General features: G+C 47.4%; 1 long non-coding RNA gene across 1 annotated transcript; it reads left to right on the forward strand.

Moving 5' to 3' along the window:
* The first annotated feature begins 2780 nt into the window (after positions 1 to 2780).
* LOC309668146 lies at positions 2781 to 9820 on the forward strand. The gene is made up of 2 exons (XR_014268094.1): positions 2781 to 2867; positions 8229 to 9820. It is a non-coding gene; the product is annotated as an uncharacterized lncRNA (long non-coding RNA).
* The last annotated feature ends 978 nt before the right edge of the window (positions 9821 to 10798 follow it).

Consider the following 10798-nt stretch of genomic DNA (forward strand, 5'->3'; position numbering starts at 1 on the left):
CCATGCATTCCTCTTTCTCTTCATCTTCTCTTGTTCTTGGAGGAATAAGGATGCAAGGCTCTGCCATTCTCCGATCCCTGCTTAATCCAACAAGCAGTTCTTTGCTGGCAATCTCGCTCTCTCTTCCATATTTTCTCCTTCCAACAAGCCATGAACATTGTAGTCTTTTCTCTCTAATAAGTCTTCCCTAGACCTCAAGATACTGCTTTCTCTATTCCTTCCACTGTCTGTGTTTTCTCCTGCCCACCTCGTGACAAACCTCTCTTTCTGGGGGCCTTTTTCCTCCCGCCCCTTCAACACAGGTGTCCCCGAAGTTCTCGACTCCGCCCTCCTCTCTTCCCATGTGCTGTCAGTTGGCATGATCTTCCTCTTCTACAGTGTGTCATAGACACAACTAATTGTGATTAACTCTCAACTATGTATTTCTAGTACTTGCCTCTCTCTTTTTTTTTTTTTTTGGCTTAAACAACAGAAATTTATTTTCTCACAGTTCTGGAGGCTAAAAGTCCAAGATCAAGGTGTTAGCAAGTTTGATTTCTTCTGAGGCCCCTCAGACGGTGGCTCCTTTCTTGCTATGTCCCCCATGGTCATCATCTAGTCTCTGTCCTAATCTCCTCTTAAAAGGACACCAGTGATACTGGATTAGGGCCCATCCATATCACCTCACTTTACCTTAATTGCCTCTTTAAAGGCCCTATCTCCAAATAGTCACATTTTGAGGTATTGGAAGTTAGGACTTGAACATATGAATTTGGGGGTGGGGGAGAGGGATATAATTCAGCCCATAACACTACCTCTTAGGGTTATTGTGAAGATTAAATGAGACAATATATCTAAAGCAAAGATCAGGGGACCTAGAATGCTGTAAGAGCTTAATAACCGTTCAATGTAACTGAACACTTACTTTAGGCATAAGGGTATCTGACAAGTCACAAATCATTCTCTGCTAGGATATTGGCTGGAAGTGCCCTGGGGGCTTCTCTCATCCAGGTGCTCAGTCCAGGATCATCGTTGCCTTATGGTCTATAGTCCCCAACTTGAGGTCACAACTGTTTTGTTCTGTTCTTCCTGAGGAGAGTTCTCAGACTTCCTTTCTGTAACTGCTCCAAGGTTAGTCTCGAAAACAAGGAAACATTCTGTCCCAGCCACTTATAGATCTGCGAGTGCCTTTCCAATACCACTGTAATTTCTACTCCTTGGGCAAGCCACTTATTAAAATTTAATGACAATCACTTACATTTATAAAGCCATTTTCAGTTTACAAAGCTCTTTTCCATGCATTCTCTCTCTTGATCCTCATAACATCTGTAGGAAGGAAGGATGTTTTTCTCTATTTTATAAATGAAGAAAATGAGGCTGTGAGGAGTAGCATCACCGTCCTAGGTCACACAGTGGCACAGATGCACCTCAAATTCTTGTCTTTGTGTTCCAATATGTCAGGAGTAGCTCACCCTTTCAGGCATTTTTCTACAATATAAATAATCCAGTACACCAGCCCGGGTTGGGGGAGATGTAGGTAAATTATTTGGGACTATTTTGACTGGAAGTGACAAAAACCCAACTCAAACTGGCTTCAGCAAAAACTGAATTCATTGGTTTACCTAACAGAACAATCCAGAAGCAGGTCTTCAGGCATGGATGGATCCAGGTGCTCAAATTATGTCACCAGGACTGTCTCTATTTCTTAGCTTCTCTTTGTGTTCACTTTATTCTTAGACAATCTCTCTGCTTGGGGTGTCAAAGATGCCCCCCTGTGGTTGAAGCTGAAGCCCCAGCTCAACAAACTCAGTAAAAGGGGAACAATCTCTTTCTCGTAAACTGCAACAAATGACCTGGATATCATTCTCAACTGTTTGGATTGGCTTATGGGCCCACCCAGAGCCAGTCATTGTGTCTAGAACAATGGAATATGTTCATTGTCCAGGCCTGATCATTTGCCCCACTCTAGAGAGGATTAAGGTGAGTCTCATCAAATCCAAGGCCTGAGTGAGGGGGAAAGGAGTTTCTTTAAAGACAAAGTAGTGATGTCAGAAGCGGTGTGGGTGGCAGGCAGCTCTCTCCAGGGTGTCATCGCTCTGCAGAGTTCTTTGTACAAGTCAATTCCCCTCTTTGGCCTCTGTTCTCCATCTGTCAAGTGGGAGAAGGTGTAGAATGAGACTCTCTTCACAGCCCCTTCCAGCTCATGCTTCTGGGATCTTAGGGTTCTCAGGAGACAGCCTGGATGCCTCCCGGGTCCGGCTCTCCAGGCCCAGCTCCACACACTGGCGGCCAACGAATCCCCACCGCGGGCGTGGGCCGCTAACAGTTTAGGAGGTTCCCTCTCCCAGAGGGGCTGGCAATTTCCTAGGAGACTCTGGGAACCTTCAACGCCTCCAAGACCCAAAGGACTGGAAGCGTAAGGGTGCCACTCGAGAGACACTGTGGTAGGCTGTACCCCCGGTAATTTGGGAGCAAGGCATCAGTTCAAACGCTGTGAACTAGCACCCTGTTCTGCCCCTCCCCCGTTCCCATGGGCTTTGCGTGGACCCACAATCGCACAGCTCCGGCCGGAAGGAGGGGGTCCCCCAAATTAGAAGGCCTTACTGTGGCGGGGGCTTACTGCTCCGGCTGGGGGACCCCAGGGACCGCGCCGACCCCTCTCCGGGACTGGCAGACACCCGAGCTCCCTCTGCTGTTCCGCTCCGCCCCGCACGCCGGCGGCAGGAACGCGCCTCCGTCGGGCCGCGCTGGTGCCCGAGAGCTCGCACCTCCGCGCGAGAGCGCGCCCCGGGGAGAGCCCGAGCAAGATGGAAGCCGCCGCTCGGAGCGCCGAGCCGCGGCGCCTAGGCCGTGCCAGTCCCGGACCCACTGCTCCGGACCGGGCCCAGGTTGGTCTCCCCGCACCCCCTTCCCGCGGCCGCAACCTCCGCGCGCGTCCGGCCTGGGCGCGCGGCAGCCGCCACCCCCCACCCCCTGGCCCTACCCGGGCCCGGCCGCTCCCCCGCGCCCCGGGGACAGCCCCTGCCCACTGCCCGCCCCTCGCGGCTCGGGCTGCCTGCCGGCGCCTGTCCCTCGTCCCCTTGGCCTGGAAAACCTCTCTCCCTGTAGCCCTGGCCCGCCAAACCTAGGCTCCCCCCAGCCCTGCCTTCTGAGGGACCCTCCCAAGCCCCCGCCCCGTGTTCAGACCCTGCGGCCCAGGCCCCCGATGTCCCTCTAGCCTCATCCTGGTTCCTGCACTTCGCCCTCCCTGTCCCAGCCCCCATATCACCTTCCCAGTCCCCTGGCACTAGCCCCTTACATCCCCTTCTTACCCCCTCGTAGAAGCGCCCACCCCGCTCTCCACAGCCCCTTTCTAGACACCCAATACCAGACCTCCTTTTACCCCGAACACCAGCCCCCAGATTCCCTTCCGAGCTCCGTGTAAAACCCCGCTGCTATTTCTCCGCTGCCGGTCTCCAGCCTCCATTCCATCTCCCCAGGGTCCCCTCTTCCTTCGCCGGTACCAGCCCCCAAGCCCCCTCCCCAACGCCACCGTAGCCACTTTCTAGCGCCCCGCCTCCAGCTCTCCTATGCTCCTTCCAGCTCCCTCATCCCAGCCCCCCAACTTTCACATGGCCTCTTCCTACCCTCTCTTTTTCTTTAAAGCACCTTTTCCAAGGTCCATCTGTGTTTTGTGCATCTCACCTGAATGGGCAGCTGGTACCTTAAACTCAGCAAACTCAGCGTGCTCCACACGAAACGCATCCTCTCCCATGTTCCCTTTCTGGCAACATCGTCCTCTCAGGAAGCCTCAACGTTTCATCATCTCTTATCCTTCTATTTCCATCTCCCTCACATACTTCTTTCTCCCAGTTGTCCTGTTGACTTTCATCGTAAACTCTGAAATGCCTTCCACTTGCATCTCTTCTCTTTTCCTACTGCCACTTCCCTGTTTCAGGCCCATGTGTCAGTTGCTCCAACTTCAGAGCCAGTTTCATACCTCATCTTCCTGCCTCTTCTCTTTCCCTCCACCAGTCTTCATGGACACTTGGCTAGGGAGGGACTCTGACGGTGAATGTGGGCACAGCTCAGAGGAGTCTTCAGAGAAGGTCTGTACCAGCAAGCTGAGAGCTGAGAGGAGAAGCCAGTGGAGGGACGAGAAGGGGAGAAGGGCCAGAACAGTACATTTACCAGACGTCCAGTGAGGAGACAGTACGAGGAAGGAGGTGGCCAACAGTAAAGAGTGCTAGGAGAAGTCAAGGACTTGAGACTGGAGGAGAGGACTTTAATTTGGCAATCAAAGATCACGGTGCTCTCAGAGAAAGAAGTTTCAGTTCCTGAGTGTGGGCGGAGGACCAGCCTCTAGGTTCTCAACTTCTCATGACCACCACTGGCATTCTCCTTCAGCATCTCCTTATCTCGGTCACATTCTAAGACCACTCTTCTTTCGATAATTGAAATGCCAATACACAACTCTCCAAGGACCGTTTTCTCTTCTTCCAGTTCCTCTACACCCTCAAAACCCCCTAAACTCAACTCTTTGATCTTAACGAGCCACCAACTGTCACCTACTCTGGGTTCCGCTTGGCTCCACTTGTTTTTTTCCTGTTCCGTCAGACCCTGTCGTCCAACACCTCACTTACTGCCCTGCTGGCATCCTTCATTCTCTCATCTGCGTTTTGTTACGCCACAGTGCACAAGTTGAAATGATGCAGTACTGAGGTACATGGGGCTTGCTGGAGGGAACTCCCCAGCCCTCACTGTCCCTAATATGTGATTCTCCACTCCAATCTTCAGTGGTCCCTCAGCATCATTCAGCAATCCTTCTCCAGGTCAGCTTTCTTCTTTTTTTCATTCCTGCACTAGCCAGTTTAACCCATCATGGTTTTCCTCAAGACCTACAATTCTGCCCCATCTCTCAGCAGATTCCTTGCCTCCTTCTCCACAAAGAAAGTGAGGCCTCCAGGCATGAACATCAACTTCCCTCCTTTAATCCTCACAATTACAACATTGAACACTGTGTGTGGGTAGATACACGTATGTATATAAGCAGATGTGTGGATAGATGTACAGGTGTATGTGTAAGCATATGTGTGTGTGTGTACGTGCTCACAGCCTTAATCAACACGATTTTTAAAGCACCCACCATGGGCCATCCACTGTGCCATGCATTTTGTAATGTGTTATCTCATTTAATCCTCTTACCATGCTTCTTTTGCTAGTCAGAGAAGGTGCGTTTCTTTACATCTGCCTGTCTCCTGAGAGACCTCTGTCCCTATTTCCTATAACTTATCCTCTTTGCCAGGTCCTTCCCCTCAGCAGTTCAACGTGCTCAAGTCTTCATCTTGAAAACCCCACAACTTTTCCTCAATCACCACTTCTCTATATAGCCCTCTTAGCAGCCAAACTTTTGAATAATCTTTGTTCATTACTGCCAGTTTCTCACGTCTCATTTGTTACTCAATCCACTGGAAACTAGAATCTATTCACATCACTCCATGACTCCATGAAAAGTACCACAAGTGTTACTACTCCTGCTGGTACTGTCTCAGGACCCACTCTGTGCTACTCTGTTATACCAGGTGTCATAAACTTATTCTCTTGTGCAATTCTTCTCAGCATTTACCCTAACAATAATTGTTCTGGCAATTATTTGTTTAATGTCTGCTCCCTACAAAAGACTGAAAATTATCTTGGAGCGTGGACCATGACTGTTTTCTTCACATTTGTGTCCCAAGTCCATGCACAGAGTGGGACCTCAATAAATATTCTTTGAGGGCTTCCCTGGTGGTGCAGTGGTTAAGAATCCGCCTGCCAATGCAGGGGACACGGGTTCGAGCCCTGGTCCGGGAAGATCCCACATGCCGCCGAGCAGCTAGTCCCGTGGGCCACAACTACTGAGCCTGCGCTCTAGAGCCCGTGAGCCACAACGGCTGAGCCCGTGTGCCAAAACTACTGAAGCCCGTGTGCCCTGGAGCCTGTGCTCTGCAACAGGAAAAGCCACCGCAATGAGAGGCCCGCGCACCGAAACGAAGAGTAGCCTCTGCTTGCTGCAACTAGAGAAAGCCCGTGAGCAGCAACGAAGACCCAATGCAGCCGAAAATAAATAAATAAATTTAAAATAAATAAATACATACCTACATACATACATACTCGTTGAATTAACGACTGAATAAATAACCGAATAATGCTTTAAGGCAGATCCTTGTATCTCCATTAAACATGAGAAAAACAGGGCTCAATGTGGTTAAATGACTTTCCCAAAGTCATATGGCTAGCACGGGGGTAAGAGCCAGGACTCAAACCCAGATTCAGTGATAAGCCTGTGCTTGTCCAGTGCCCGCTGTGATCTCCCCGACCATTACCCTCACTGCTGCCCATACACATGAGACACACTCTCAGATTTACACACCTAGCCCAGGCCTTTCTTCTTAGCCCCAGGTTCAGATACACAACTCTCCACTTTAAATTTCCACCTCAAAGTCCACCTCTAACCAAACTCAACTCATTCTTTCCCAAACCTACTCTTTAACTCTTACTCTTAATGTTGTCACCATCAACCTAGATGACCAAGCCAGAGTCTTGGGAAATATCTTCTCCATCACACCGACTACACACACACACACACACACGCACGCACGCACGCATGCACACACACACACACACACACACACACTCCCAGTAACTACATTCTGTCCTTTATCTCTCAACACCTCTTCCATCCAACGTTTCCTCTAAATCACTATACTGTTGTAGTTTAGACACTTACAGATTTCACCTGGATACCAGCAGTTGGGTCGAGCTGTTTTCCTTGCATCTGGCTTGACCCTCTACAATTCGTTCTTCCCTTATATCAGCATCATCTTTATAAAGCACAGATATGATGATGTCACTTCCTTCCTTAACACTTTGTAACACTTTGATGGCTTGCTATCCCAGCTAATGGGATAACCAAGCAAAATCTCCAGAAATGAGACATAAAGACCTAGATGGGTTCATTCTGCCTGTGTCCCGATCCCTCCTGACACATGCTCCCACCCTAGGCTTACTGAGGTGCTTCCAGTGCCCTCCAGCCCACCGTGCTGCTTCACTCACCACTGGCTCTGTACACGCTTCCTCTCCTGGAAGGAACACCTTTCTTCATTATAGTCGTCCTCATGAACTCCTACAGGTACTGCAAAATCCACGTTCTTCAACAAAGTCTTTCCAGACCCTTAAAACCCTCTTCCAAGCTCCTACTGAACATTACGGTTTCTATATAGGATATGCCACACTATGCATCAATTATTTGTTTACTTGCCTGCTTCCTTGCTATGTTGTAAGTTCTTTAAGGGAGGGACCAAAATTTTTAAAATTTTCTTATGCTCAATACCTAGTAGCAATGGTGTCCAATAGAGTTTTGATGGTTGAATGACTAAATACTTTACAAATGCTCCATGTTCCTATAAGTGAGCTCCAACCTCACAGAGAACAGGAGCAAAAGCAAAATGAACTTGGTTACGATGGTCCTGATCCATAAAGAGCAAAAGCATGTAAGGTTTGCCTGCCACAGCCAAGTGCTCAAAAAGAGAAAATGTTAGAAACAAATATCGTATATTAATGCATATGTGTGGAGTCTAGAAAAATGGTACAGGTGAACCAGTTTGCAGGGCAGGAATAGAGACATAGATGTAGAGAACAAACGTGTGGATGCCAGGGCAGGGGGCGGGGGGTGGGGAAGGGGATGGGGGGGTGGTGGTGGATGAACTGGGAGATTGGGATTGAAATATATACACTAATATGTATAAGGTAGATAACTAATAAGAACCTGCTGTATTAAAAAAAATAAAATAAAATTCAAAAAAAAAAGAAAAGAAATATGCATTTTTGAGTATTATACGAATATTTTTAGAACATATTACACTGACTCGTTTCACGTGTTGGGTTGGGGAAGAGAAGATGCCAAAGGGATGTGCGGCAGCTATAGTTTCCATTTGTTCAAAAAAATGTAAACCATGATGCCAGAGGCAGAAACTCACAAATGCAGCACGGTGGAAGTGCAGCCAGACCACATCAAGATTTCTGCAGCCTTTACACTTGGATTTTGTTCGAAAGGCAGGGCCTGTCACCCCACACATGGGTTGTGTCAAAGAGTGAGGCCTAAGGTCAGAGCCTGAAGCTCAGACAGCAATTATGCTGTCTCCAGACACAAGTGTGGGATGTCTTCCCATAGCTCATTTGAAAGATTCTTAAACTTTGGCTGCTTCCAACCATGTCTTATCTTTCTTTAGAACGCACTTCAAATCTGCACTCAGATGATCCAGTTCTCACGTGTACCCTCTACTGGAATGGAAGGCAGCACGTTGCAGGAGTGTTTTGCCCAGAGTTAGAGGAGATCAAATAGCCAGCGTGTCTCCTCCGCCCTCTCACCTCCCACTCCCTGCACCTGTGGCCCTGCTGAGGATCCTTATGTGCTGTGGTGGCCTCTCCACATCCGCTTTCCATCTTTCCCAAGTCAGCTGCTGAGCCCGGCAAGGCTCTGGGCTGGTGGACCCATGGGATCTAGCTGCGCACTCACTGTACCCTGGGGGATCGGAAGAGACCACAGTGGCTGAGGAGTGACAAAGCGGAGTGAAACCGAAGGCAGAGACCTGCTAATGTGGGCCTGGGTCTTCCAGCAGAACCTTGCTCCTGTGTGAAGGGCCTTCCATGAAAGCTGATGACAGAGACAGATTCCCTTTACCCATCATTTCAACTTTATTCACTACTGGGCTGAGTGTGAGGGCTCAGAAAATGTGCCCCACTCAGGTAATGCTGTGGCTTTTCCTACTCACTGTCACCCTGGCTTGTAAGTGAAAAATTCACAGAATCTGTCAGGCAGTGGAATGTCTCCTGACCGCATCCAATTGACCAGTCACTTTCAGCCTCCCCAGCAGAGAGTACATCTTCACTTATAAGGAATGATTTCAGGATCATGAAGATGGTCAATTAGATTTGGCTGTAATTTCTCTCTCTTGAGCTCCCAGGAGAACTGCCTGACTGGCCCATGGCTTTTGCAAATTGACAAGGGGGCCTCAGCTTCGATGTTTCTTTTGCAAGTTTTTCTGGCTGGAGTCTATATTTCTCTTAATTTGGTTTCAGCTGGCATTTTCAGGCTAGGGCCATTCCCCTTGTATATTTAGGATTTAGGTTCAAGAACCAACCGGAAGCTGAAAAAAAGTCATTAACCTCAAGCTTGTCATCTCAGAGCATCCATGTGGCTGACAGTGTCCCAGGGTGGAGGACCAGCACCCTACCTGGCTTTGCTCCTACTTCTAAAATTTTGTGCTCAATATCACATTGTCTCGTTGGTCATATCCCGTTTCTATTATGTATTAGATTAAGATGGGATCCTTTAACCAGGCATTCAAGGACTTCAAAACCTACTCACACCTCAACTATCTAGGCTTTCTCCTCCAGGTTGCCTGACAGGGACACTCCATCTGCCAGCTTCACTCAACCTCAGGTCTGAATCTTCCATCATCCTTTCCTCCCCACACAGTAAGCCTTTTCCTAGATTCCTAGTCTGATGACACTCTAGCCTAAATCCATTCAAACTCATCCCTCTTCCTTCATACACTCTTCCTAGTCTGCTTTAGTTCACAGAGATCTCTCTCTTTCTTGATGTCCCCACAGTAAAAAAAGCCAGACAATTTGCGAACAGAACATACTGCATCTTTTGTGTTCTCCGATTGTCTTTTGTGTGTTAGTTGTGCCTCCCCAAATGAATGACAAATTCCTTAATGGCAGGGAAACAGCTGTACAATTCTTACCCCCTCCCAATGCCTAGATTGGTGCTGGCATATGAAAGGTACTTAATAAAGATCTGCTCAGTTGAATCCAATAAAGCAACTTGGATCATAAATGATCTTCTCAACAGGAAATACCAAGTGAGCAGGCTGGTGTCATAGCCCCTGAAGTGCCAAGTGACTCATTCAGTTTCAATATAGACAGGACCACACATGCAACCATTGCTGCACCCAAGTGGGTTGATTTGAAATCAATTTAAACTACTATGTGCAATTCATTCCATTTTTTCAAAAAGTACTTTTATATTTCTCGATATCTTAATTCATATTTTCACAACTCGAGATATATTTATTTAAACTGGACATTTCTAAAATAGCAATTTATTGCATATTTTTAAAAATTATTTTTTACCATGGCAAAGTTGATTCAGGCTTTACGTATTTTATTTTAAATGAAGCAGACCTTGTATTGTTTTTCCTTCCAGTACGAAAGTGGCTGAACCAGTGGTGTGCAGTGTGCCTCACTATTTCTCACTGCCCAGTTTCAATCATTCCCAGCCTTTTAAATTCTGACTTCTGGACAAATGCTCCCAAATATATGCTTCCCAACTTCACCTTTCTTCAAAGTAGATGTCAATTCCGCATCTACTACCAGAATATCTTTTTCAAATAAAACACAATAAAGGACGTCAGCAACTCTGTATTCCAAAATTCTATTTCCAAGGCTGTTTGAAATTTATGATTCATTTTCCATAGAAACGGCATTACAAATAGTAATTCAGTGAGTTCTCTGGCTGGGAAACAAAGCTTAACTAATCCATCTGCAAGGAAAAGTAGCAGAAAGCAATATGGTAACAATATGAGTAATTAAATGAAGCACTAAAAAGTGAATGTAAAAAAAAAAAAAGTTCATCCCAGTTATTAATATTTAAAGAAAGCACTTTCACTTAGAGGACAAGGAGACTGAGATTGCGGATATCTGGAGGACTTTTAGTTACAGCCACACAGTACTAAAATCTGGCAGGTTCTAGACCTACCTCCTCAATCCAGTTGCCAGTCCTTCTGATTCTTCC

This window comes from Balaenoptera physalus (genome assembly GCF_965194825.1).
Source record: "Balaenoptera physalus genome assembly, chromosome: 10".
Taxonomy (NCBI): Eukaryota; Metazoa; Chordata; class Mammalia; order Artiodactyla; family Balaenopteridae; genus Balaenoptera; species Balaenoptera physalus.